The following is a 25,893-nucleotide window of genomic DNA, read 5'->3' on the forward strand; positions in this document are numbered from 1 at the left end:
CGGCGCGAAGGGCGAGCGGAGACCCGACTCGCAAATGGAAATTGGTTGCGAAGGAATATTTACTGCCGACGGTGGGCTAGGTGAAAAGCTGTAAGTTATGTGGTGGAACGATAGCCAGGGAGTGCATAAAGAGAAATGCACCGACTTGGGGCTGTGGAATACCGTAGCGCCGCGATGCGTCCGAGGGATCCCGCAGAAAGGCGTCTCCTCGCTGTGCTCTTCTCGCGCTTTCGCCCGCGACAGGAGATTTACACGTGCCGCGTGTCCCGAACGAAAGCGCGAGGGATATTGTAAATACCTGTACGTACCTATGCGCGTACGCGGGATGAAGTACTTAAAACGCGCATCATACCCCAGACACATTGATCGATGGAAGAAGGGACTGGCGCGGGCGGGGCGGCAGGGATAAGGGAGGGGAAAGCAAAGGTACGAAGATAAATTAATACCGTGGAATTTCAGTGAGTTAGAGGGAAACTCTCGTGGTCGAGCCAGTTGGTAGTTGCGCCACCCGCGCCAACCTACTCTTCCTCTCTCCTTTTCCCTGTGTCCCATTCTCTCTTCTTCCGTTCGTCGAAGCCGCCTGTAACTCGGTCTCCGCGAACCATGGATCTCCGACGAAGCCCTTCCGAATCGAATTGCCGGTAACTCCGAGCGAGAGACTCGGGTATCGTGTCTGGCTGTGTCCGGTGCCTCCTAGTTACGGGCTTGTTCCAGACTCTCTTACCCTCCCTATTCGATAACTTTGGATTTCATTAGACTGCTTAATAAAGCTCGTTAGCCCGGGCGCGCATTAATCGGCTGTAAAGTGGATTGTACGGATTCCACGTACCTGCGTAGTGTATCTCGTAGTACTCTTTTAAACGTCAATTAATTCCCCTGCTCCTGTTTGTAACTGTGCAAGTAAACAAGACGACAATCCTTCCCACGACGAAGACCAATCGCGGTGGCACCTCCGAGGAAACTGCGAAAGAGAAGAGTAAAAGCGAAATGGAGAATCGACGGTAGAGAAGTCTTACGTCGAATTCGTTAATCCCATTGGCCGGTGATTCTTTGTGGCGGATTTCGGAATTAAATTTCCGGTCCTAGGGAATCCGGGGAATCCTTTGGCGGTCGTCGGGCCGACGGTAATTCGATCAGCAATTACTCGAAGGTCGGTCAACGTCGACGTCTCTACCCGCTACTTGGATTTAAGAAATCTCGGGGGCAACCCTTTCATCCACGGACGCATTCTGCGTTCGCGTTCGTACATCGCGCTGGGGGTATTTATTAATTTGCGCGTGTTCGGCCGCACGCGGATCCACGCCGCGACCGCGTCTCCGGTCGGTGCAGTTTCATGGCTATTTCACTTGCTGCGCGCGGCGGCTGCGTGTTGGCCGCACTTTTCTCAGTAGCACATGAGTCGAGCAGCGGGACGCGCGTCCGCCGCATAAAATCCATCGTTCGTGGGTTCGGCCACGAACGTCAGGTACGAGGGTGTAGCCGCTGCACCGAGCCATTCATTTGCATTTCAGTGGTCTCGTTGGCCTGCAGCTCCATTTCCCGCTTCCGGGCACGACGGCAGAGCGTCGAAATGAAACGTTCATTCAAGCCCGCCTCTTTTCCTCTCTTCTTCGTTACCCGAGCCCTCAATTTCCCAACAATCTTTCCGGCGTTCGCCCCGACATTTGGTTAACGTACCTGTGTCAAACGAAATCAGATTTCCATCTAATAGCTTCGAAATCTCTTGAGATATATGTATTCGATTCCCCGTCGGGGGGAGCCTGCGAGTGTTTGCAGGGATAAATATCGCCAGTTTCCCGGAAACGAGAGCTCCGGATCGAAGAGGCAGGGAGGCATCTGCGCGTCTCCACGGTCAAACGCCGCCGCGGAGAATAGAGCCACAAAGACGGTGCGCGACGGAGGGGGAGTCGTGTAAACAAAATTATCGGAAACGCGGGTGCTGCGCGCGTAGAATAAATTTGGATTTACCCGATTTCCCGACCCGAATATCTGGGATTCGCCGGTGTGCTTCGAAAGCTCGACAGACGGTTTCCGTCGCGGTACGCGCGCACCGAATAATCTCCCCGACCGATTCTCCCAGCGGGCAAGAAGCGAAACAATATTTTGGCAAGCTGCGCCCCCGCCCTGCACTCGGCTGGCTTCCCGAGCGTTCGCGGTTTGCTTCGCGCGGAGGAAAGTGAACACGGCTGCCGCAGGATTTGCATATCTCTGTTTACGAACGAGGGATCGAACGCTCCGCGATTCCCACCGAAAAATCCGCCCTCTATTCCGCGTCGTTCAAACCCGAGCGACGCTCGGTGAACCTTATTTCGAAGCTTAACTAGCCAGTACTTGTTCTGCCCGCGAAGAGATGGCCGTGTAGTTAGCTTGGGAGATAGGAAAAATGAGAAGCTTACGGTGAAAGGACGCACCTCCACCCGGCTTCCATCAATTCATCCCCGAACGCACATTGCCCCCGACACTCGTCATTCACGGTCGATGCATCAAATGTCTCATACTTCTTCCCCGCTGCTCTAGACGCGAGAGATGCGCGCCTGTTAAACAATTATTCGCCGAAAGCGTTCATTCACGGTCCGTCTGTCCTACACGTACTCCTCGTCCGCCTTTGGTCGTGGAAGCCCAGCCTAGGGCGGTTGGTACCGGCCTGGTACCGTCCAGAGGGACATCGATTTCCTGCCGAGCAATTCGATGCTCGTACACGGGCCTCCGTACACAGCCAGACGTGGTGGACGTACGCGAGACCAGAGAGAGAGAGAGAGAGAAAGAGAGAGAGAGGGAGAGAGAGAGAGAGAGCAAGGGAGTAGTGGAAAGGAGACGAGGGGAGAGGAGCTCGGCTAGCCAGCCAGCTGCATGTACGCGTGCACCTTCACCTGCATTATTAGGTGACCGACGTGTATTGGATGCACCGTGTGCGTTCACATGTATACTATATACGCGAGCCACACCGGCTCCAACTAATATCGCCTGTCGGATGGATTTATCTAAAATTAGAGCTGCCGTCCGATCAGCCGGCCCGACCTCTTGGTTACCGATGCCACGCCGGCCGACTCGCCTTCAGCCACGGACTTGGAGTAAAATTAGAGCCAACCGCTTCCGACCTGACACCATCCGCTATCTTTAGACGAAGGTAAAGGACCCCCGGGCGATCCGAAGGGTCTTTTCTTGGATCCTGAACGAACGCTGGCCCGGCTGGTTCGCGCCGCGACTCTTGCTATTGATCTTCTCGAATCCGGGAGCGGTCAAGCGGATGCTCTTCCGGAAGCGTCGCAAGGCCGAGGCCGCCGGCCTGCACTCTGATCCGCAGGCCCTACAATTTATCCATTCGTCGCAAGCTTTTTCGCCGGATTAAATTCCGGCACGTTCGCTCGCGTTTTGTTAATCGACAGATTACGGGCTGCAACATCGATCGTTACATTTCCAACCGCGCTCCAGCGGATTCTACAAACCTGTCGATAGGATAATCGGATCTGCTCGCCGCGATGCGATGCATCGCAGTTTTTCCCCCGTGCAGTTTTATGGTTATTCGTAACTTGGCCGAGGATAAAGGGCTCTCGTCGAAGAATTCCTAGTGGACAGCCGCTGGACTTCGAGGATCAAACACCGTCGCTAATAAAAGCAGAAGACAGTCGTGGACGGCTCACAGTGGGCCGGATTTAAAATTTGGCGCCTTTTGTGTCTCTTTTTAAGATATCGGAATAAAATTTGCGCCAAAAAATAGGGAAAAATTATTCCTTTCTAATGATGTATAATTTAATATTTTTTACATTTATTTATTTTTCAATTTTTTTAACTTATTTGTGATAGAAAAAAATTAATTAAGGAAATTTCTGATATTTTTTAACCTTGTCAATTTTAAAAAATATCGGAAATTTCCTCACTATATTCAGAATTATTTTTCAACAGATCATTTACATTAATTACTAATAGAAGAGGATGTTTAGCCCAAAAAATGGTCTTTAATTTAAACAAAACGATATTTGGCTGCATTCATTTATTATTTGACTTTTGCTTATAACTTGGAAACGAAAAGTTTCCCAAACATTCCATTTAAATTACTGAAAAGGGCATTAAATAAGCTACCAAATAAACAGAATTATTTTTTTCTATCACAAATAAGTAAAAAAAATTGAAAAATAAATAAATAAATGTAAGAAATATTAAATTATACACCATTAGAACGGAATAATATTTTCCTATTTTTTGGCGCAAATTGTATTCCGATATCTTAAAAAAAAGACCCAAAAGGCGCCAAATTTTAAATCCGGCCCACTGTGCGGCTCCACGAGCGGCAACAATTAAATTGAAGCTCGGCTCGACGTGACGTTTGCAGTCGTTCCATGATTTTCTGGGAACCAGTGCACGATTAGATTTGGGGTCGCAGTTTTCCCGATCCCCCGTACACTTCCGTGCCTCTCCGTGGAAGCGCCTTAAATTCCGGGGTCCCGAGCAAACCCTTTTGAGCTGATGGCGCTCCCGCCGTACAGCTTTAGGGCCAATTTCGACGTGTCGCGTCCTCCGAGAGGCAGAGAGGGGTGGCTAATAGTCGAAGAGGGTGGCTGTTCCTGCACACCTTGTCTTTTCCTCCCGGGAACAGAGAAAAGAGTGAAACATGCAAACGAGGCAGCCTCGGCGCGCGTTCTTACGGATTAGAAGAGAGGCGACGAGGTTGGATTAATGACGAGCAGGGCCGGGAACCACGAGAAATCTGTTTATTTTTAATGGGACTCGGCTTACAGCTGGATTGATGGTTGGCCAGGATTCGTTCTCTGGAAGAGGATGCGGGATTCCCTTCTGGCTGAACTGCGCCGGATGTTTGCTTAATGCTACGGGGATGGCAATTCCGTGGACGTTCGTTTAAAGTTTAATACAGCGGTCGATTCCGATCCCGTTACCGTCCGGTTCTCAATCATTACAGCTTTATGTAGATTTATGGGACGTCGTATTTTATTGGCGGATATCGGCGAAGTCGTATTTATTCGGCTGCACGACAGTGCACCATGCTTCGCTGTACTCGCTCCCCTAAGAGGTCGAGGACTCTCTTCCTCCCTCATCCCCGTCTCCGTCGGCTGTCTCCCTCTTTGTCCCACTCGCGTGAGCAGAAAATACCAGCATGACATTTATATTAAACTCTGCAAAACTATCGATCCCCGTGCACGCGTATATGTATAGCACGCGTCTCTCCGCCCTAATAGACTTGTATTTATAAGATTTCATTCGGTCCCGATCGAGTAGACGAACTAACTATCCTCACGACTTTCCACTTTATTCCGTACGGCTGAACGCGCGAAAGAGGTGCTCGCCGATAGCATTGTGGCGACGGATTTCGGAGGAGCAGGATATACGTAGCTTTCCTTCCCTTCCGCGGCCACTGGCTGGCTCGTTTTAAGTGCGGGTATTTAGCAATTTATGGTCGACGGCCCTTGCCGGAAACGCGTCTCAGCGACGGAACTGCTGGGTGGTCTGGGCCGCGAGCATCGCATTAATGTCAACCAACCCAATTTCCTAGGAAACGCAGCGGGCGAATTCGAGTGGATAATCTACGGCTACGCGAACAACACCGGCGACTCTCTGCAAACGACGATTTCAAGTTAATGAAAGAGTCGTTCTCTCGAGCGAGTCGCGTCGTTGCAACGATGCTCTAACTCCGGGCGATATCAGCAAGTGAAAAGTATGAAGCGCGCGTTACGCGGAGAATCGCGGGACAGTGGAAAGTCCCATTTTATAATACTGTGCGGCTGTGCGCCGCGAGAGCTGGAAAGTCCCATCGTTGTGATCCGACTCGAAGACAGGTTTCGTTGTCGAGCGACCGCGAGAAATTTCGATGGTCGCGATCCGGTCGGGATCGTTGCAAGAAATTCCGCCCCCACGCTTATCTGACGACGTCGATTAGAGATCGGTCGGTGACCTTCCGCTCGACCCCTATTATCTCCTTCTGATTGGAGTAAGATGTCCTGACGGAGCTCGACGTCGTTCCTCGATTAAACCCGGATACAATAGGATTTCCGAAGTCTCCGGAGAGACGGCGGACTTTCGCGGCGCAGTTTTAGTTTTTCCCTTTCGTCCCACACCGGCCGTTCCGTCGTCCTCCTCTCCTTCACGCCCTCGAAAGATGTGCAACGGGCAACGTCCACCCCCGGTGGCTGGCTGGTTCCGGCGACCTCGATCCCGCCTACTTTTGGTCACGCGATCGCCCTTACGGGAATTTTCCGCGACTGTAAATTACAAAAGTTCCCAGCGCCGCTGGCCCGGCTATCCTGTCCCCGAAACTAACCGTTGTTATCTTCTTGTTTCAGATCCCAAGGCGTCTCTCTGGATACAGCCGAGCGGACTCGCGGGGTGAGTTTACTCCTAATAACGTACGGGATCGTGCCCATCGATCCTGACGGGGGAAAAGAATCCACAGAAACGGAATAATAATCCCGTAACTCCGGTGCTCGACCGCTCATTTATCGAGACCTCGTATTTTCCACTCGTTACGTCGCTATTCGTTTATATTTCTCCCTCTTTAAACAGAGGAAAAAAGGAGGACCGAGGCAGATACAGTTGGAATCTGAATAAAGATACGGGACGAACGCCCGCATAAATTTACGACGCTTGCATATGCATGAACGCAACGGTTTTTACGAGGTTTCTCTGCACGCCGTTAGATACCACTTCGAACAATGCGTCCGCTCGTTATTTAGGGGTGGCGAAGGATCTGCGCGCCCGGCGCGAGAGAGGGGGATGAATCATGGATCATCCGGCTCGATAACCGGGGCGAAGCGCGAATCGCGCATCCCGAATTAACCGTACTTCCGTTACGTGACTTTTTACCCGCCCCCGCGATCTAGCCAGCTACACCTATCGCTAATCCGTGGATCTGCGCGTTGTTCCCTGGCCACGTAGCGATGCTCCTTCTTTACGATAGGTGCACCTTATCACTGGCCCCAGATAAATTGGCGATTGCGCGAGAGAGGAGCGTCGCTGGGACGCTGGATACCGACGTAAGCCAGGCGGCCGGTATTATTTAAGGGTTACGAGGCACTCGTTTCGTCGCCGGCCAGACAAAAGCAGAGCTTACGTGGGTCTGGAGGGTTGAACGGCGCTTGGTTAACAGAGGGGCATTGTGTCTACCGAGAAAGGGGATCAGGTGTCAAAAGCTACGCGAGCCAACGATGCGTCGTATCTCGTTATTATCTATTATGCGGGTCCACCCCTTTCCATTCTTGTCTCGTCCGTCGTTCGTCTTACTTCCCCCCGATAGGCTCGCGGTGGTAATTAAAGGGACACGATGAAAAGCCCGGCTGCCTCTCGGTCGGATTCAAAATAATCAAAGATCCCCCGGGTGACGCGCGGCGCGGCTGCACGGGAGCGCGCGGTCTCGCGATAATCGCGAACTTTGCTCGGCGCGTTTGCGCGTTTTCGCGTGCTCCGAGCGCGCGGAAGGGAGTTAGGAGTCAGCCAGATAACGAAAGGCAACGAGGCGCGAAATTTTCTCGACCTCCCGAAAAGTTTTCCATTCGTGGGAGTGGCTCGAGACAATTCTAGCCGACGTCGACGTCTTCGCGACCTCGCAGCCGAGTATCGAGACACAGAAAAGTTTTCTGGGGGAACGCCTCGACGCCTGCGACGAAACCACCGGCGACGGAGGACAGACGCGTTTCTCATCCGCGTTCATTACCGCTCCCAGCACGATGAACCGTGGAATTTCTGTGGTCCCTTTGATCTTGCGAAAAGTCACGCGGCTGAATTATTAATGCCGGCATGTATACTCGCGTAGATGCATGTTAATTCCAAGACAGCTGATCTCGGTGAGCCTCTCGCAGCGAGTTTGCTCGACTTCTGTCACGTCTGCGCTCTGGCAAGCCTCGAATTTCTGTCTGATACGAAGGAATCAGTGACTTCTAAAAAGTGTGGCAAGTAAGCAAATATTCGCTACCGTAAAGTGGGGGAACATTGGCAGGTTTTCGATACATTTTGTTATATAATGTAAAAATTAAAATGTTTACAGTTGCTTTAAGTATCCTATCATAACATTGCATGTTTCGTGATTATACTACAAGTGTTAAAATGCATAAAATTATTGTCATTTTCTTCTTTAATGCATGTTAAATACCAGCCGGTACGGGGTAACATTGGCACATCATGTAAATAGCAGTAACAGATTAAGTTTTACTACTCTGAAGTCAGTAAAGACTGGTTCAGATACGACCAGTAGTTTAGTCGATTAGCAAATAATTTAATCATTTTTCGTGTGTGGATTGTTTCGGTTCCTCGATTACAAGTTCCGCAGACCCACTCACGACACGTCAAATGGGTTTAAGAGATAACTCCATGTAGCCACCGCCAACATTGTATTTACTATACTTTTCTCTTCATCAGTGCTTAAAGTAGTTGGATGCCCCACACGCTTGGTACTTATATTATATTTTTTACTAGCTTGCTGTTGAAACATTCCAGTTCTAACATCAGCTAAAGCTTTATCAAGATCGGAATCTATAAATGCTTTATACTTCCTCTTCCCGGTAGTCGCTGTATAAGATCTAGGCATTATTGCGATCTAATGTTATTAATAAAATAATGTATAACGTAACAAAGTTATCTATTTGACAGATGATTATTGGATATCTAACCGCAAACGTTGAAACAATTGTGTACCTAAAATCTCGATCTCGAATGCGACTTTATATGTTCATGCGTATAGGTGCCAATGTAACCCCGGCATGTGCCAATGTTATCCCCTGCTGCCAATGTTCCCTCGTTTTACGGTACGTCATTTAATATCAATGAAAGCGTGCAAGCTCGTTGAGCAAGTATGTACAGCGATACGCCACTCCAGTTGGGTGGCGTTGAGTTTTTCCAGACGGACAGCTCGTTCGACTAGACTACATTTGTTCGAACATCTGCAGGATGATATTCCGTAGCGCGAGCGATGGTCCCGTGGAGGATGAATAAATTACGACCGGGCATCCTTACTTTCGACCGCGCAGGAACCTGTGCGTGCTTAATTAAATTTAACACAGCAGTGGGTCCAGAGCTTCGTTGGGACTCTGGCTGGGTGCTCCTTTGCGGCAGCCGCGGCCGCTCGGCGAAAGTATTTCAGTCATCCCTTAAGCAATGCGGTCTTTTTCGGTGCATACTCGGGGTGAGAGTAAACAGCTTTCTGTTGACCATTAATTAAGCGTATACTTTTCTTCCCTCCCTGTCACCTGCATTTCATTACATTCATTACGAGCTTTATTACTTGGACCGTGCAACACTTACACTGCTCCTGCTTTTGTACGTTTGCTGTAATGCCGAGCGGGCAAGTGTACACGGTGTGCACTTTCATCGCTCTGCGTATCATCCTCAACAGAGTCGCGTTACTCGCGGGGTAAGTCTAATAGTCGAGACGACAAGAGGGAAGAAACCACTTAAACATTTAATTTCTGGAAAGACCGCGGGCAAACGGTGCAGCGAACGCTGAAAAGCGTCGGTCACCCTCTCCATTAAACCAGAAGGGATTAAATCAAATTATTATGGAAGCTCCGCCGTTATCTGTTTGTCTAACAAAAGTAACGAAGCGACTCGCGGAAGACTGTAAACGGATCCAATCCCGTAGCGGCAGATCGAGTGGAGCGCGTTCGACGAGGGAGAATTTTGGTCGGGCACAGTGGCAGCCGAGGGTGACTCTGGCCATTGCGGGTGCACGCGAGGATCCACGTGCGGTCTAGGGGGAAAAAATCTGTCACCTAGAGACACGGTAGACCGCCGGGGAAGAAAAAACGTCGGAGAACACCGCCGGAAAAATCTGTTTCGCGGGGCGAACGCGACAAATCCCTTACGGGTGAGGGTAAAAAAGCAAGAAAGCACGGGGGTGAGAGGGAAGATGGAAAAAAAAGGGTGGCTCGTGGCAGATGACACGAGGGACGTGGCCAGGGCACCTCTGGAACTCGTTACGAGCTTGGATGCCGCCCTTCCGCCCGATCAATATTGCGTTGGTGGGGCCGAGGCAGCGCGAGCCAGGGTGCGGGACGTCAGGGGGCTGCGAGGAGGGTGGAAGACGAGGTACAACGGGGCGAATGGAACAGATCTGTGGTGGCGGAGGAGGCAGAAGTTGGGGCTGGCGGGGTGTCGAGGGGTTTCGAAGGGGATTTGCCGGGAGAAGAGGGGTTGAGAGAGTGCGCCGACAGTGGGGGTTGTTTGGTGGGGGCGGTAGTAGAGGAGCCAACACTGTCATGGCGCCGCGCACCACCGCCAGCCAAGCGGTACCTCCAGCTACTCCCTCGCGGTGTGCAACGCGTTCTTCGCGATTTCTCCGCTGAAATCTAGTGGCCAGAAGCGCGAGTGCTCGGCGATTAGCACCCACGGGGTACGCGACGTCGTTGGGGAATTACCGCTAGGGACGCGCGAATCATCCGGCGCGAACGATTCGTTGATCGTTGGCTGCGTCGGAGGCGTGGGTTTGCGGCTGTGTGCGGAGAGGAGCAAGAACGCGAAGGCCAGTTCCGCGACGTCAGAGGACGAATGCATCTGTGACTGGCGGAAGGGGGTGAAGACTGGAGCAACGGTGTCGGACAGTGCTACGAACGGAGTGCGATTCGCGTGGTATGTCACTGAGGTGGTGGTAGTGTTGGTGGTAGAACGCAAGAGAAACAATTTTTTTTAGAAAACACCCCCGTGCCCGGTATCGACCTCGAAACCCTGGGTCGAAGGTCGAAGATCTCGGGAATCGCGCTCAGTCACGTCCGTAGACCAAGCTTGCGGAAGAGTTGGTCGCTAAGCGACCGGGAGCACGGGTACGCGTCTCGCGATTCGGTGAAGGGGTGGATCATCGCTGGAGATCCAGTGGCAATCGTGGTTGCGAGGTGAATCGATGGTGCACGCGAAATCGTGACGCGATCGGTCGTTGGGTGGTAGCACGCACAATATCGCGGTGCGATGCGTCACGTGACTGAGGACGGACCACGGAAGGGCGAGAGTGGGTAAGAGGGACGAAGCAGCAAGACGTAAAGGGATCTTCTGGCGTGGACCTTGGCGGGTGCTGGCCAGGGCATCGCGGCTCGTGGGAAATAGGCGGAGGTGGCTGCCAGCCACGGGTGGATCGAGCTGGCAGCAGCCGGGTCCTTCAGTGACGACGGGCTACCAGGAGTAACAATGTCCTAGCGAAGGCAGGACCTCGTCTAGGCCGATCCCCCTCGTCCTGTTCCGTTTCTTCCAAACAGAACCTTTCAAGTCCCCGTTTCGCCCCCTGACCTCCAAACACCGTTGACCGACTGGCCCACCGACCTACGCACGCCCATACACACTCACACACACACACACACACACACACAAAACACGCTCAGAGATACACGTGCGCGACCAGGACGCAGTAGCCAGCAGTGACACGCCAATTCGCGTGTACGACAGAAACGTGCACGCGCCTATATCCGTCCCTACCCCCTCAGTCTTTCGCGGCCTTTCTTACGAGGCTACGACTCGCGGGGTCGCGTCGATGCTAGTCGCACACACGGCACACCACACACGACACACGCGTCCCGCTAACCGCCGTCTACGATCGCGCACCTAGAAACAAGGACACGCGCGCACACGCACACACGCATACGTGGACGCGAACCGACGTATACTCGGAGGTCGGAGACGAGCTTTCTCCCGAATCCAGCCAAGTCCAAAGTCCTTAATCCCGTGGGGTGATCCTGGCCCCGCCCGTACGCGAAGGAACCACACCCCAGCCAGAGAAGGAACACAGGATACTGATTTGCCGGGCTCCTGGTAAGCTTCGACATTCCTTCTTTCCGCTCTTTCTCTTCTTTCGCTGTTCAACCATCGAGCTCTCGAATCTTTTTCCTCGAATCGAAAGGACAGAGAGGGTGACCTGATCGAAGGACCATGGGAAAGGAAGGGTGAACGTTGATTCCTGCATGCATCACACGTACACCACACATCCGTTGATTCGCGGTTCATCCCCGTTCCATTCTCCCCTGTAACTTGGCGTCACCCTCACCGCCCAACCCCCACCGTCGACCCTCTCACTGCCTCCTCCTCGTCGGTGGATCTAATAGCGCACATGGCCTCGTTCCATGCTGGATGCAAGTTGCAGTCGCGCAGGTTAGGTCCGCGAAGGGTGGGTTAAGGGCAGTGCAAGGATTTCCGCTATCATTGCACGAACTTGTAGCGGCCTCGCGAGCTCGCACCGTGGATCCTCCGAATCGATGGGCCGCGGCGCGCTATTATTTCGCTCGATCCCCTCGAACGACCCGGCCCGGCGGTGCAGTTCTTGCGTATCTTCGAGTGGCTCGTGCCCCGCGATGGCTGCTCAAAGTGGCAGCCACTCGGGAACAGCGTCGTATCTCGTCTCGTTCCGAGCTGAATTAATTGCCCTGGAAAGATCGCGCAAGCCTGGGGACACGGCGCGGCAAAGCCAGGCGAGGGTGGTGTCCGATAGTCGAGGAGCCGCGCGAGTTGGAGTTATGCCTCGTTAATTGCGCGAACTGCGAGCTTCTTTTAACGTGGCTGCCTGGTTAATTGGTGTATCGATCTTGGAGCAATTTTCTGCTGAGCGTACAGGATGCCGCAGAGTAGGTACATTTATAAACTCCGCTCGGGAACTGCTCCCTTGAAAACATCGCGTTCCTTCCACTACAACCCTACTAGGGGGTTGTAATTGTTCAGGAAGAAGGCGAGCTTTAAAAAGAAAGCAAGAACGTAATTTAATTAAAAGTTTGGCGCGAAGCATCGCCACAGCCGTCTACCGATGAAAGACGGCCAGCGGACTCGGGGTCGTCCGGCGATGAGAAACTCGTAGCTCGGGACGGAACAGGATCGATCGCTTAAGAAATCGATCCCCCGCGTAGCTCGCGGCACACGCTTGATTTCGTTGCCCCTTTGAGGCACCTATACACCTATACCAGCCAGGAAACGCGCGAAGGGCACGTTCACGGTTCGTTCGCTGCTGCTCGCCCGCTGGGCCCTGGCAATATAATTCACCAACTCCGCAACTATCAATTTGCAATAATTTATGCGCGAGTTTCCCCCCCCCCCCCGCGAGTTATTTACGAGGCCGTTACGCCTGGCCCACGGCGCTCCGTCCGAGACTACTGAACCGCGTTACGTCACGGCTTAACATCACCATCGGTTATGCACTTGCCTCTGAAACGGTTCGCTGCAGCTCTGGCTTTCCTCCTTCTTCATCTCCGTCTCTCGATTATGCCGATTATCAAGCCCGCGGGCCTCTAACGGCGTCCAATCGACCGTAATCGCGTGGAGGATATATTTAGTCACCAACCACGCAGGCTCGTTAGAAAAACGGACTTCCTCAACGCCACATTTAACTTTACCGCCGTACGCAGCAGTTGCAAGTAGTTGCGGAGCAATTTGCGAAACGCGAATTTAGATTGAACTTTTGCTCTAGTTTTCTAATCGTTCGTCGATGCCGCGGCAGATTCTTTTAGGGTTATTTCTGCCCGCCTAAGAATAAGTAGAAGCATGCTCGAAGAGCGCGGGCTAATTGGGGGGAAGTTTCGCGATACCTTCAAACGGAATCTCTCACTCGCTACTTGCTACTTTCCTCTGCGTTCGTTGACAGAAGATGTGCGAGATCCAAAGGAAATTCATACAGCGTAGCCGACACACCCACGAACCAACACAACGCCGGTGCATATTCATCTGCTCGTGAATGACGGCCGCCAGGCGACGATTAAATCGATGGAAATTAAATTGCGTTTCGCGGATCGGGCTGCAAGCGGATGAAAATCGCCGCGGGGGGAAGTTGCGATTCAGCAGGGTGCCAGTCTGATTTTCGGGCCGGGAGAAGGAGGCGATCGTCTGGCGGCGCCCATCGCCAGAAATTCCCGCGGTTACGGTTAATTGGAACCAGCGATCGAACGTGTAGCATTTTCCCCGCCACCTATTCCCCGCGCCTTAATGGGACAGCGCTCGCGGGGTAATGCAAGTTTTTCATTCGGTCGCATAAAACGCGGCCCCATTCTCCGGGAACGACAACGCGCGCCCGTTTTTCAAAGGGCCCCTGTGTCCTCCGCGAGCAGCGGCGCAATTGCAGCGTAACTAAACGTTTACAGAGGCAGGAACGGGGCCGGGGATATGGGTGCTGAAGAGAAAAATGCATCGTTGTTGGCGGTGTAGCGTTTACAACGGGCCGTTTCGCGCGCGTTTCTGCCGACCAAATTCTCGTTTAATCTCTCTTGACCCGATACGAAGCCCGTCGAAACGCCCCCGCGCCTCGGCCCGACTAAAAACTGCTGGCACGGCTGAACTTGTTCGAATCTCGCGGTCGTTTCGCGTCTGCCCCGATAAAGCTGACCGCGAATCTCCGCCGAATCGGCGAATACGAAAATGAAGCGACGGTTGCAGTTCGCCGGTACACGCGGATTAAACATCAGTTTTCCGCGGAGTTGTTTACGAGTCAATTCCGCGCTGTACTATATATATATATATTATTCTGTGCACGGACTGACAAGCGAGGTCTGAAGAGGCGACGCGCGACACCTCGGCCATTAATGACGTACGGGCCACGACCGGGGAGAATGAAATTTAATCGTTGCCCGGACACAGTTGCAGCGTCATTTTTATCGACTGGTTTTTATAGAGCGGAACGGCTATCAACTGCGAGAGGAAATTGATCGGTAAATCATCCAAGTGTACGAATATCGGCCGTTTCGCGTTTGACAGATACCCTCGTTCCATGGTTAACGACACTTGCAACGGTACCTATATTAACCCGTTCTCGCTTTCCAACCCGCCAGTGGTGGCAGCTAACTTTCTTCAATTTCCTCTCTCCTGACGAGAGAAGAAAGCGTTGCCATCCAAACGGGGGACGTCTGAATTTACGTTCGGCGCGCGGCCGTGTCTTCCGGGGGTGAGGCTTGCGATCCGCAGCTACTTAAATATTAAACGACGCCCTCGCGGACGGCCTCGTCACGTAACGGTTAATTTATTCAACGGCTATGCGACTTTTTCGACCTAATCCCGGACGCCCGGCCTGAGACAACATCTGTCCTTCGAGTGCCGACGCCAACGCTAGGCGCCGATCGAAAATTCCGCCGCGAGATCGTGCTGATTCCGCGGGCACGCGATGCCGTTTCTTGCGAGTTTCGTAGGTCGAAAGTTGAAGGTCTTCCTTCGGCCCTGGAGCCGCTGACGTGCAACTTCGGCCTCCATTCGGCGTCATGCGAGCTGGAATAGCGATAGGCAGACCCGAATGGATTGATTTCATCCAGGGAAGAATCGGGAACTTTAATAATCGTCGGGCTTCCGTCAACTTCAGTAGTGATTGGCGTGATACCGCTCAAGCAGTATCGATACCTAGGGGTGAAGTATCATGGCATCTCAAGCACGTGTGAGTACCGTAGGTATCAGAAGGTATCGATACCTAAATGATACTTAGTCAAAAGGTTCGATCCTTTGTAGGTATCAACATTTTGGCTGGACTTGGTATCGATACTATTCGAACCCGAAACAAGCATCCATAGGTATCGAAACAGGAATGAGTACTTGGAAAGAATCGTTTCCCAAATGATACCTACAAAAGTCTCGGTCCTTTAAACTCTACTGCGTTCGGGTTTGGACGAAATCGAAATGGTTGGAACACCCATTAAGAAGTGAGAAATCTTTTAGTTCCGCATTTCTCATCAGATCTTTGCGAAAATGACGTCAATCGATTCCTTATGTTTCGCCGATGAAACTAACACCAAGAACGACGTAATTCGGAGCATAATGAAGGAAGTTAATTAAAAAATTGATTTATATAATTTCACACTAAGTTCGTTAAAAATAGTCCGATTTACATGAAATTTGGTATGATTTTCATTGGAAAAACATAAGAAATCCATCGGTATCACTTCTATATCGATACGATAAAGAATAATAAATTTCTCACGCAGTTTAATTTTTTCAAACCGTCACAGTGGGCTGACCCCTTAAAGAACCGAGACTTTTGTAGGTATCCTATGCGAATCGATTCTACTCGATACTTAAAGTACTCAATACTCATTTTAGCTCCTACTGGTATCAAATGTCGAACCTTCGAAACGAGTACTTTGGGTATCGAACTACTTGAAACTCGTGAGAAAGACTGGTATCACGCCCATCACTACCGTCAAGCCATTCGATAACGCTACATATTATTCGTTACTGTGACCGGGCCGATGAAAACGAGCGCGACAAACAACGCCCGCGAGCACGCTAATGACGTTACATATCCTCCTTTTCCGCGAACGACGCGGGTCATACGTTAATTTACCGTTTTAATTATAGGAGAAAGGGGAGAGGCGCGCGAGTGGTAATGACGCGCCGCGCTCTCGCGTCGGGCAATATTTTAATTTACACTATTGGGTCTCAATTAAAGGGGCGCCGCTGGTAATTACGAATCGGACGAGGGAAATTGAAGTCGTGTCCGCGCTTCCCATGGTCGCGCCCGGCTCACCGCTCGCGTTCCCCCCGCGTCGGCGCGTATTTGTAACGCGCGTTGTAAACGCTAATGAGCCCGGGAAACTTGCTGGAAACGCGATCCCGGGTGGTCACCACGCCCCAGAAAAATAATACCCACCGTCCGGGGGAAAGCGGGAATCGCGATATCCGCGGTATCGAAGGGCAATCCGGCGCGGCGGCACAGCAACGCTTCCGTCCCGCAGATTCATCCGGGCTAATGTAGCGTGACAATGTGCCGCTTTATGGAAAATCGATTTTCATAAAACCCTTCAATTACGCCTCGTAGCCGTTGCGCGCGGACCTGCATCTATTGCGTTTACACTGTACAGCCGCGAACGGTGTAATTAAACCGGGCCGTCCAGTTAACCGTGTTTCTGCGCGAAACGTAATTAAACCCCGGGCTAGTCCGCAACTCTGCTTTCGTGACAGAGTCCTCGTCTCTAACGAACTTTTCCAGCCGTGCCTCGGCTGGCTATCGGGCTCGTTTGCCCCTTGGAAAATTAAAGGGACGTCTCGAGAGTTTGTCGGTTTCGAACGGCGAGATAGCTCTCGTCTTGGTCAATTCGCGATCGCCCCACCCTCCCCAGCTATCCAACAAACGTTTTAATCCAGCGATCAAAGGGTAGCAAGGCACCCGGGTTGATCGCGGCGATTGATTTACGCCTGGATGCGGATCGAGCGTCGGTGACGGAGTAATGCAGTAGACACGAGTACACGGGCACATCCGAATGCCAGCAGCGGTTGTTCATCACCGTTCACGACAGCATCGTCCAGCCAATTTTTCCTTTGTCCGCTCCCGTGGACCTTTTAATACCCTGACGAATAGCCCGCGCTGATTTTTCCCGTGCCCCCGTATATTGTCCTGTCGTCTGTGCTGAGTTTTATTTTGTCACGGCTAACGATGCGATCGCTCTTCGTGCCCGCGTGGAAACGCGAGCCCGGAGCTTTCTCGTCCCGCGAACCGGGCGAGAGCCGTTCGCTCGGAAGGATTTCACGGGTATTGCATGTTCCTTGGCCTGTGCTCGCGACAAATCGTTGCTTCGGATGCGAGAACGGTAATCGCTTTCCATTCTCCATTAGCCGGGTTTTAGACACCGGCGAGGATCACGGTACAGGTATATCCCGGAGGCCATTTTAGCCGTCCAGTGATTCGGCAAGGGTGCAGTCGAGCCCACTTGAGCGACGAGATCCCGGCTGGCTGAGTATTATTCAAAAGTTACGGCGCTCGTTTCGCCTCGGCAGGATTGCAGGGTGATCGCGACAGCCTAGGTGCTAGGCGTAGCTCGCCTAATTCGGCCTTAATGACCCTTTAAGCGGAATTTAAACGTGCCCGCGTATCCGACGTAACTTAGACACACCTCTGTCGTCGACTCTTGTTCGCCACTTCACATCCCCCTCCCACTCGTATCGCGTCCTCCCTTTAGCTCGACAACGGGGAAGCAGATTTTCTCGCCGTTGCTTCTCTCTCTCCGCCCATCTTTCGCTTTCGCGGCTGCTGCCTCCGTCTAGCTGCAGTATTATGCAAGCGGACTCGCTCGAAACTTCGTGCCCGCTTAGTTTGCGCCACGTGCTTTAGGCAGCTCGTAGACACCGCTTAAGCACGACCACCCTGGTTTCGGTGGTTTGCGCTTATTATGGGCCACGTGTGTGTGTGCATTCTCAGGTGCACGCCCAGCGCCGCGGCGCGTTATCGCGCGCGCCAGATTTCGATACGTCAGCGCTCCCGAAAGCCCCAGGGGGTTGGCGACGATCGTTCGATGCACTCGCGGGTAGCTTCCGCACTTTCTGTCAACTTATTTCTCCTCGAGTCTAGTTTAATGGATCGCCGACAGGGGCCGCTTCACGTAAGAAAACGGTAATCCTCTTAGCCGTGCAACGCTGAAACCCGGTTAGGGTAATCGGATCCGACTCGTGTGTGTCCACGGCGAAGACCCGCGTAAAGCATGTTTCGTGACATGACCGAAATACACGAGATCCGCGAGGATTACTTATCTCCTCTAACTCAGTTACGATTCAGAGCCAGGGCAACCCTTTGGGGATCATAAAAGTCGACGAGTCTGAGCGGCCGTTAGCATGCAGCGGTTAGGGGGCTAACACTAACAAGGAGAGTATTTTAGGTGTCCGCCTCCGATCATTTTGATTGTTGGATATGTTATAGAGGACCGAAAAACAAGAAATGCGTGTTTTTATACTTTTCCCCGTTTTCATATTTGGAGGGTGAAAAATGTCCACAAAAATGATTTCTCACCCCTAACTTTGAACGCAGTTTTCACCCCCCAAATATAAAAACTGGGAAAAATAAAAAAAACACGTATTTCTTATTTTTCGGTCCTCTGTAACATATCCAAAAATCAAAATGATCTTAGGCGGACCCCTAAAATACTCTCCTTGTAAGTCTCCACCGAGTTGGCAGTTTCTATCGCACATAATCATCACTTGCTGCGAATCGTGGTGAAACTCCAAGGGGAAGTTGGAATTCTAACGTTCCGCGTGCAATCTGTTCGGACGCACGAATGCATCAGGGCCCGACTGATCCGCTGACCTAGTGGAAGCTTCGGTATTGGTTTCCCTCGCGTTGAAGCGCGGGGGTTGGTGGCGAAAATTCTCTCGGCGGCAATTTCCCTTTCGGCGCTGGTCGGTTCGGCAACGGTTATTGCTCGCCGCCTCCAAGAAGTCGTTCCCCGTGGTCGGAGGCTGTCGTGGGCGGTCGGTGCCTGTCGGTGGCACGGGCGAAAGCGAGACGAGACAAGCGAGACGGCTAAGTGCACTTCCCTACGGCACGTTCGATTCAATTGCAGCTGCGGGCTGCTGACCGACTCAATAGAAACCCACCCCTTACGCCGTCTTCTTTTGGCCCGGTTTTTCTCCCCTTTCCCAACCGCTTTCTGTCCCGTTCTCTCTCTCTCGTTCTCTTCCTATCGGAACGGGACTGGTGCCTCGTTTCTTTTCGCGGTCCTCTTGCCCTCCTTAGCGGGCTCGTACACCGAAAAGAAAAGCGCGGCCCGACCGGGTCGAGACTGCCTCTGAAAATCTCTTCAGCCCCCCGGCTCGCGGCTTTTCCGCCTCGCCCTCTCGATGCTCTCTCCTCTGAGAGCGCGCAAATTGCGGCTCGTTTAGCGCGTTCCCGTTGCCGCGTTAACCTCGAAACGCTTGATTCGCGAGGCGTTCTCGCGCCTCCGGGAGGATGGATCGACAGGAAGGAGGTCGGCTCGAGGAGATACGTGACGGAGAGGAGCGTTAATTAAGCGCGAAATTACGAGCACCGCGCGCCTGTACTTTATTCGGCCCCGCAATTTAGCCGCATTGTTAGCGGGCATTAATAGCACCGGATAATTAACCCTTTGGATTATGCCGGCTACCAACGCCTACTGCGTTCCAATAGGCATTATCGAGCACCGCTCCCGAGCGCGGACGTGCACGCATCGTATATCCGAGCAGTTCGTAAATCCACCGGTACGTTCTTCTATCGCGAAGGTTGCGAGCTACCCAGGGAGCTGATTCATCCATCGAATCTCCACGTACAAAATCGCGGAGCTATTGGAGAACACGAGAAACACGGGGATTCGTCGCTTCCTCGCGACCTAACGCCCCTTTACGGTCCACTTTCGACTGGAACTCGCATGGCTCCTCGCCATTTACGAGCCAGCCCCGTGGAAACGAGCGTCTCCACCGATAAAGGCGCGTCGATCCCAGTTTCGTCCTACGGAGTCAGGTCGATCACGCGAAACAAGCTCTGCCGTGGATCGAACGATCGATTGTCTGCCCGGCAAAGTCGCTCGGTCTGTGCATGGTTGAATAAGTGAAGGTGCTTCCAGGAACGGTGCAACGTCGGTGAAAAGTTGATGAGACAACTTTAGATCTGTTCCACATTCCCCTGGCTCGCCGCGACTCCCTACCTTCGGCAACATCCGTCGGCGGGTAATTGAAAATTTTCTTTCCCCGCGAGCCGCTGCGTTTACCTCCGGGGTAGGAAAGAAGCCTAGGGTGGGCCGGGTACCTGATGATTCCTCGCTGTTTCCCCGCGTTTCGCCGTCTGCAAGCTTTACGATCTTTCATAACCGGAGGAGAGGCCGAGGGAGTCTCTTAGCCGGGGAATACAGGGAGCTTTAACGTTATTACACCGTGGGCCGAACATAAGCCAGACTCTCGGAGCTAAAAGCGTAAAGCCCGAAGGGATATCACCGCGGCAGGAGCAGCTTCTTCCGCCACGGTATACTCGCGAGGCAGGGAGCGAAGGATACCTTATCTCGCTGAACAATGCCAGCGAAAGTTTAATATTTTAACCAACAGCCGCGCGCAGGGAGCCGGAGACGGGAAGAGGGCGCGGCTCCGGGGATCCTCGCGAGGAATTCTGGCGCAAGGAATCGCGGAGGATCGCGCGCCGGCTTTCGAATCGTAGCTCCGGGATCGACGCATCAGAATCCTTGGTATTCGCCGGGACGGCCGCAAAAGTTTCAGTTATTTCGGGACGGTCGGTGTTTCCCCCGTATCGTTTCACGGTTATGCCTGGTGCGCGTACTCGCAGTCGCGTTTCGGTATTCCGCTGGCAGTTTTGCGGTCGGCGAGGTGACGGCGCAGGCGACGCGTTTTGCGGCTCCGGCGGTTGTTACGCAGCGCTACGAATCGCCCCCGGCACGCCGAATGCTCCGGGCTTTACACTGGAATGGCGCACCGCAAATATCGCCGGAACCTTTCCATAAATGTATCGCGCGTGGGACAACTGGTCTCGCCGGGGAGCTGAACGGTGAACTTTAATTAAACCTGTCTTATGAAAACTAACGCTCGCACCGGCGTTCTTCTGTCTTCTGCTGGTGTATAGCTCGCATGCTTTCGCTCCTGCAGCCAGAAAAATGCCTCACCGTCGTATCTAACCGGGCTCGTGCACCTTTTCCCTGTCGCGCAGCTAGCCGGGGCATCACGCGAGCGCGAGGTCTGCTCGCTTTTTCCTCGAGTCTCCGTCGCTCGAAGGATCCCCGCGTTCCGTGCCGCTATCGCCCGTAATCCAACGGGCCACGGAGCGATCTTTTTCCGCGACAGGGTGGCGTTCCACGAACGAAAACTCGGCGCGATCGCGTGCGCAGTGCCACTTTTGCCCTGGCCTGTCGCGCGTAATTCCGAAGGTCCGCGAAACCAGCCACTTTCCTCTCCTTTGCCCCATCGCGGTCGACACGTGCGCGACTGAAATTGCCTTCTGCCGTGCAGAAAGGCGTACTCCGCTCTAAATGCCATACGATAACGAGGGAGCCCCTGCATCTACGTATGCCGCAGATACTTATCGGCATTGCGGTAATTATGACGCGTCGCTATCTCCGCGCTCGTCGGATGTAGGCAGGGCCGACGCTTTCGTTAAGGCGATTGCCTCGATTGCGCCGATTCCGCGGATAATTGCAAGCGAGGGGGGTGATTTAGTGTACGGAGAAGGGCGTGAATGCGGGTCAAGTAACCAACAGTGGTGTCGAAGTATTCTCGAAGAGATCCACGACGGAGTTTTCGACAGACGATAATATTGCGACGTAGACTCGGCGGTGAACCCGACGCAAATTTTGGTAGCAATAAGACAATGTCGCTTGTATAAACTCGCCCGTTAACGGCAATCGAGTTAAGCACTTCGGCGTTAGACTAAGGCTGTCGTCGATTTGACTTGCCGAGAGTTATCGGCGCTGTCTACGTCACTTTCAGCCGGGCGGAGCGGAATTTGCATAGAATCCTCTGTCTTGTTGATTCGGTAAGGTCGGACCATCGGCGTGAATCAAGTGGCTCTCGACAAATCACACCCTCGTTGAATCGGTCCCGCACATCGCGGAATGATCGAGGTACAAATTTATCAACATCCGTTCGGAGTTCGCCGACAAGAACTCGCCGTAAGTTCCGTTCTCTTTGAAGGTACCACAATTACTCGTAGGAAACGTGGAGAAGTAATTGTCTCGGGGGGGTAGATAGCAGCCAAGACGGTAAACAAATGGAGTAGATTACCGGAGCTTGATCTCTGTTCTTTGAAACCACCGGGCTTGCCGATCCTCCCGCCCTCCAACTTTCTCCTTTACCTCTGACTGTTCGTGCTGTAAGAAGCAAACGCAACGATAGTCCCGCGGTAGAGACGGGGGCTCGGGTCGAGAAAAAGAGGAGATCTCATTTGCCCGTTGAAAGCCAGGATGCAAGTTCGGCGGTCCGTGGAATACAAAGAGCGAGAGGATTGTTAAGAAAGAGGGTAGTTTGTCGTATCCAAATACGCCAACGTTGTAGCGCTCGACCGCGGAAAGGGAAGACAGAGGGAGGGGATCGGCGCTCGGCGGTACCCAGCCCGTGCTCGCGTTTAGTTCCGATACATAAAGTCTCCTTGGAGGTTGCTCGGACGTTCGGGTGCACAAAGTGGATTCTGCCTCTCCGCTACCAGGTAGGACCTTGCCCTCTCTTTCGTTCAGAACGTTCTACTCTCTCGCCGTTAAATATTCTGCAGCGTTTGGCACTGCACAGTGGATGAACTATATACCTGCCAAAGTGTTTGCTACCCTTTGTGCGCTTAATTCCTGCGAAAGTGGTGTCTCCCGAGTGCTAAGATCAGCAACTAACTCGAATATTAATATTCACACCTGCAACTAGTTAGCTACCCGTCGTAATCGGTAGTTACAGAATCGTTGGTACCTTGAATTGCTCCGCAGCGCTGGCGCATAGGAACTCCGAGGGTCTCTGTTGAACGTTAGAGAGCCGATGTTCTGAGATTTCCCTCGAGACGGTGCACCTTAAACAGCCCCCACTTTAAAACCCATTTCCACCGTATCACCCACTGTCTATCACCGAATCCTCCGCGTTCATTTCTCTCCGTTGCCTCTTCTTCGGCGCGTCCGCCCACCTTTTCACCCTTTCCCTAGTTTCCCCTGGCGAGTTGCTATCGTCGCTCCTCCATCTATCCACCTTTGTTCACCCTTTCCCTCCGCGTCTTATCTCGGATGTAATCACCGCCGAGTCCCCCGCTAGGCTTGCCCGCCGACAGCAGTAACCCCCACACGACTTACTCGTTCATCGAGCCCTTCGCCCCCTTACGACCGTGGAGATCTTGCACTCGGAAACTCCCGACAACTCGTAACCGCGTCAATGGGACGGCCAATAATGATTCTCCGGTGGACTATGCGGAAGTTGGATTGCCAGCACCAGATACGAGGGCGAACGAGGGCGTGCGAATGTACTCGGACTGAAAACGGTTAATGAACGACCGACATATTGCGGCTGAGGTCGTGAAATCCTTTCCACCGGCCCTCCTGGAAACGTTGCTCCACGGAAACTCGCTTTACCCCGTAATCGCCCGGAATACGGCTGGTCCCCGTGGATCCTTACGCTTCCTTCGAGTCCCGGGATGATACTTGACCGAGGCTACGCGCGATAAAATCCGTGGGATAGAAAGAAAGCTTGGAACAGAGGACTGGCCCGTTCTAATGCATTCCTGCGAGAGGACTCCATCGGCTTTGGCCGCCGCGTAATTGGATCAATTCGTCGGGGCGGCAGATTTAATTGACATTGCATAATTGAGTGGCTCGCCGGTGTTCGTTCCTCGAGAGGAGACAGAAGGCAACGTCCTCGCGGAGATTTTCATAGCCGTTTTGTACGGGGTGAATATGAATTCTCTGCACGGCCAGCGATGGCCGGCGCCAATGATATCGTTATCGATTTAAAACGGAGTTCGCTTGGAATAGCAGTTGGACTCAACGAAATCTAGCGGGAACGCGTGCGAATCGATACCGTGCGCATACTGCATGGAATATCAAAATATTCATCTCTGGTAATCTAGCGGTGGGGCTTCGTATCGAGCAACGTTAAGCGTCCTACGATGCCTGCCAAGCTCCGTGAAATTGTAAACAATCTCGCGAGCACCCGCAGTATTTATTCGCTCGCGGTTTTCTGAACGTGCCCCTGTTTGATTCCTCGCACAGCACCGGGCACGAATGCTGGCAATTAATCCGCGGCCTGCGACAAGCACTCGCGACCCCTATTTCCCTCTGAAAGCTCGCAATTGGTGGAAAGAAAGATTCCGCCAGCACAAAGGGTGGAGAAGAGCTCGTGGCTAGAGGGTAAACATTGCCTGACGATCCTTTTCAGGGGGGGTTGTTTCTTTCGATGTCGGCGAAACGTCATCGGAGTGGCCTCGGGTCCGTTCCCTTTTCGCCCCGGAATTCTATCGCCAACAGGCCGCTCTACAGTTAGGCGAGGACCTTGACGGTAATAATTAACGTCCTCATCATCGTGCTGCAAGGACGTGCGAACGGATTTCGTGACGCACAGACCCGCGGTGCTCCTGCACGCGCTGAAAGGGGTCGCGCTGACGCGGACATGCATTTGCCACGAGATCCGCGTTGACAATACGCGCTGCAGGCTCCACGGAGTGGAGTAGCTGGGGAACAGTGTGCATCTAGTCAAGCAATAGCGTGGATAGAAGGAATATAGCGAGGCTAGGTACCTACTCGTCGCGCTGTTCGAGTGGTCCCCGTAGGGAACCATTTTCTAAATGTGTTCTTCGCCACTCGTTGCGTTCCTTGCCCTTCTCGAAGGAACAGCTGCTTTCTTAAATTCTTAAAATAACCTGCAAACGGCCGACTTAGAGCGGAAGGGTGGCGACGCGAGATTTCTGAAAATGTGAGGCTCGTCTGCAAACCATGTTATTTTCTCCGAGTACTTGACACATTTCCTGAAGGACGCCAAGGAACCTTAGGGCACATCGTCTTTACCGTGTCACGGGAAAAGTGCATCTGAATTCCCGACGAAACGGCTCCTTTGTGTGGCTGATGAAGTCTCGCGGCGTTGCCTTTATTTTCCGCCCAGCTGGTTTCGTTGCCGACCTCGACGCACAGTGGGACAAAACGGACCGACGGCGATCAAAAATCTATAACTTTGGTTCTGGGGTAGATATTTTAATGAATTTCGGCTCCATTTAACCGCAAATTTGCGGGCTTTAAGTTGTATTAATATAAGTGATGTTAACCCTCGGAGGCTCGTGCTAGGCTCGTGTATTTACACCCATGTTTTCGAAACAATGAGGCTACTGGCCTATTACAATTCACATTTGATTAACGTATTAATTAGTTACTGTAGGTATTATATTGTGGTAAACCCCGTTTTTTAATATTTACTATTGTTTTCATGTGGTCGGTGCTCAAATTTTGCCAGAATCGCCAAAGTTAAGAGCTTATCAAAAACTTTTACGTTTCCCATAGTTTTGATTCGCGATTCTGAAAAATTTTTCTTTGAAAGGTGCAATTTAATTTAGTTACAAAGTTAATTACACAGCTATATATTCTATTAAGGCCATACATTCGGGTGAAATGTTAACAAACATTTTATAAAATTTTAAAAAATTTGCAACCATTTGCAATGGATGTAATTGATATTGTTTAAAAGAATGAACCCTTCTCTTTTAGAAACAAAAAGAATTAGGTGCTACTTTGTGTTACTTTCCCAGAAAATGATAATTGAAGTAAAATCTACCTTACCTGCCCA

At 52.3% G+C, this 25,893-nt stretch overlaps 1 protein-coding gene across 14 annotated transcripts in view; it reads left to right on the plus strand.

The window, feature by feature from the left end:
* LOC143371722 (protein turtle) overlaps positions 1-25,893 on the plus strand; it is an 87,255-nt gene that overhangs the window by 7,102 nt on the left and 54,260 nt on the right. For 13 of the 14 annotated variants that reach the window (XM_076817213.1, XM_076817214.1, XM_076817206.1 and 10 more), the window contains exon 2: positions 6,294-6,336. The gene's annotated coding sequence lies outside the window, so the exon portion shown is untranslated. Of the gene's footprint in view, positions 1-6,293; positions 6,337-10,144; positions 10,567-10,627; positions 11,734-25,893 lie in introns of those variants that run through there. The other variant, XM_076817203.1, reaches the window with a different exon arrangement.

Source organism: Andrena cerasifolii, chromosome 7 (genome assembly GCF_050908995.1).
Source record: "Andrena cerasifolii isolate SP2316 chromosome 7, iyAndCera1_principal, whole genome shotgun sequence".
Classification (NCBI taxonomy): Eukaryota; Metazoa; Arthropoda; class Insecta; order Hymenoptera; family Andrenidae; genus Andrena; species Andrena cerasifolii.